This window comes from Helianthus annuus, chromosome 11, assembly GCF_002127325.2.
Source record: "Helianthus annuus cultivar XRQ/B chromosome 11, HanXRQr2.0-SUNRISE, whole genome shotgun sequence".
NCBI classification, from domain to species: domain Eukaryota; kingdom Viridiplantae; phylum Streptophyta; class Magnoliopsida; order Asterales; family Asteraceae; genus Helianthus; species Helianthus annuus.
The window spans coordinates 61682347-61685394 of NC_035443.2; the positions used below are offsets into that span (position 1 = coordinate 61682347).

The 3048-nt window shown below is 42.2% G+C and overlaps 1 non-coding gene across 1 annotated transcript; it reads right to left on the reverse strand.

Moving 5' to 3' along the window:
• Positions 1–1418: 1418 nt before the first annotated feature.
• On the reverse strand, positions 1419–1524 carry LOC118484519. The gene has a single exon (XR_004873629.1). It is a non-coding gene; the product is annotated as a small nucleolar RNA R71 (small nucleolar RNA).
• Positions 1525–3048: the final 1524 nt, after the last annotated feature.

Consider the following 3048-nt stretch of genomic DNA (forward strand, 5'->3'; position numbering starts at 1 on the left):
TTTGACTGTGACCATGACATCACGTCAAATTTGGGCGCCGTTGCCGGGGAGTAGTGCGCAACGTGTGTTATTTTTGTTCTTTTTAAGTTTATTATTTTTCTGGTTTACGCTGGGTGTGTTAGTGTGCAGGTATTTACAGGTGCATGCGTACTAGAAGCTCTCACAAGCTATCACCATTGGCGTTTGATCCGGAATCGAGCGAACATTAAGAGGAAACAGAATTTTGCTAAGAGAAAACAAGTTAAGCGGTTCACCAACAACACCAACTACACCAATTACACCACTTCGATACATGGATCCACCACCACCACCACCACCCACTACGGGTGAACCCGTACCACCTTTTATACCAACATCCACTCAACCGTCACCAAATACCACCATTCCAAACACTACTACCGAACCTACTTTACTTCATAATGTTACACCAACCAATACCACACAACCCATTACCACTCAAGAAGAACCAACCATTACTTTTAACCCTTCTACTACCATTCAACCATTGTCCCATTTCTTTCCAGGTGCGGGTCAATCATATTCAAACAACACAATAGCACCTAACTCAACCATTGTCCATGCTACTTCTACCTTTAGACCATCGAATCAGTCGGGTTTTCAATACTCGACCCTTCCATTTGGGCAATCTTCGGGTATAGGGGGAGATGGATATGATGAGGGATATGAGGATTTTGAGGGTTATGATGAAGATGGGTATGCTTATGGGGGTGATGGAGATCAAGGAGAGTTTGGTTATGTGCAAGGCCAACCTCAAGGAGTACCAAGTATTGGTGGAGTGCCACAACAACAACAACTCATACCACAACACATTAGGCCGAGGCCACAAGGGCCACAAATGCAACGTCCCATACCATTGCAACAAGCTCGTCCACAGAATGTACAACCACAATTCCAAAGGATAATTCAACACCCACCGATGCCACAACAACACTTTCAACAACCATTTGCACCACAAGGGCATATACCAAGACCAATGGGTCCTGTTCGTCTAAGGGGTCGGTTTGGCGTACCAAGAAGGCATCTTAGAGAACATGCAAGGGGTATTGAAGCGCATTTTAGGCCGGTGATTACTCATAATCCTTCACCAGTGGTTATTCCTCACAACAACCAAGGAAGAACTTTTGAACTAAGGACTAATTCATTACAAAGTTTGCCGAAATATAAGGGTCTAGAAACAGAGGAACCTTACTTCCATTTGGAGGCCTATGACTCAATTTGCAATACTCTTAGGAGTCAAGGTTTTTCGGCCGATGATGTCAAGTTGGTTTTGTTTCAATTTTCTTTGGAGGATAAGGCAAAGAAGTGGTTCTACACTTTGCCTTCAGCATCTATTTATACTTGGGCGGAAATGCAACAAATTTTCCTAGATGAATTTTACACCGCCCAAAAGACCAATGATGCTAGGAAGGGGTTGAGGAGTTTCCAACAACAACAAGGTGAAATGTATCATGAAACCTTTGAGCGTTTCAATATGATGATTAAGAACTGCCCTCATCATGGAATTGAACTTTGGGAGTTGATGAATTCCTTCCACGAGGGATTAAGTGCCGAAGATGCTCGTGATTTGATGTCCATTACAAATGGGTCTTTTGGCACAAATTACGAGAATGACGATTGGGAGTTCTTAGAACAAATGGCAATTACATCAAAGAGAAAAGCTCAAGCATCAAGGAGAGCATGACCGGCCGTTACCCGAACACAAGTGCATGTGGTTGACGATGGTAATGTTCAAACCCCTAATCAAATTTATGATGTTTGTGCTATTTGCAATGAAATAGGTCATGCGGCTGAGAATTGCCAAGGAATGGTGGAAGGACAATATGAAGAAGTTCATGCGGTACAAGGACAAGGAGGGGGTGGTAGAAACTACAACATGAATTCTAACTCTCACCACCCCGGGTTGAGGAACCACCCAAATTTTCGATATGGAAACCCTTCAAATCAAGCAAACCCGAACTTTCAAGGTAGCCAAGGTAACTTTGGTTCACGCCAACCTTATAACAATCAAAGTGGATATCGAGGTGGGAACAACCAAGGGTATCAAAGGCAATATCAAACGGGTCAAGAGCAAGGGGGTCTTCGGGTGGAAATGAGCTGATGGATATGTTGAAGAGCATGCAAGCGGAGATGCAAAAGAGAAACCAAATGGATGATGCTCGTATACAAAAGGATGAGGCCCAATATAAAGCAATTCAAACTTTGACCACCCAAATGGGTCAACTTGCAACTGAAGTGTCGGAATTAAAGAAAAACAAAGGTCAATTACCAAGCGACACTAAGGTAAACCCATCTCATAGTACTTCAAGAGGTAATAATGTTAATATTCACCATGTAAGTGTCTTGAGAAGTGGGAAAGAGTATAAAACCAATCCTTCACCGGATTTGGTTGATGGGGTGGTTGAAGATATAACGGGTCAAGATAGTGAGGAAGAAAATGAACCACCTATTGTTTCTTCAAATAAACCCAATTTTGAAAAACCCGAAATTAATAAAGAAAAAGAAAATAAAAATGAGGAGGAGGGATCTAGTCAAGTACCATTTCCCTCAGCTTTATTAGATCCGGGTAAGAAAATTTTCATTTCAAAACGGGGTCCTCAAAAGGAGGAAATGTGGGAGGTTTTTAAACAAGTCAAAATTAATCTTCCTTTACTTGAAGCAATAAAACAGGTACCCGCTTACGCCAAGTTCTTAAAAGAATTGTGTACCCAAAAGAGGCAACAAAAAGTGCCTAAATTGGTAGACTTGACGGAGAGGGTAAGTGCAGTCTTGAAAGGAGATCTTCCTCCTAAGCTTCAAGATCTGGGAACGCCTCTCATAAACATCCAAGTGGGAAATTTTCAAACTACAAGGGCGTTATTGGATCTTGGAGCCGGAGTAAGTATCCTACCGGGGGGGTTATATGACCAATTCGATTTTTGTCCATTGAAACGGGTTGAGACAACGGTGGTATTAGCCGATTTGTCTCATAAACTTACTCAGGGTATTGTATGGGATGTGATAGTTAAGGTTGATGAGTTTTATTATCCC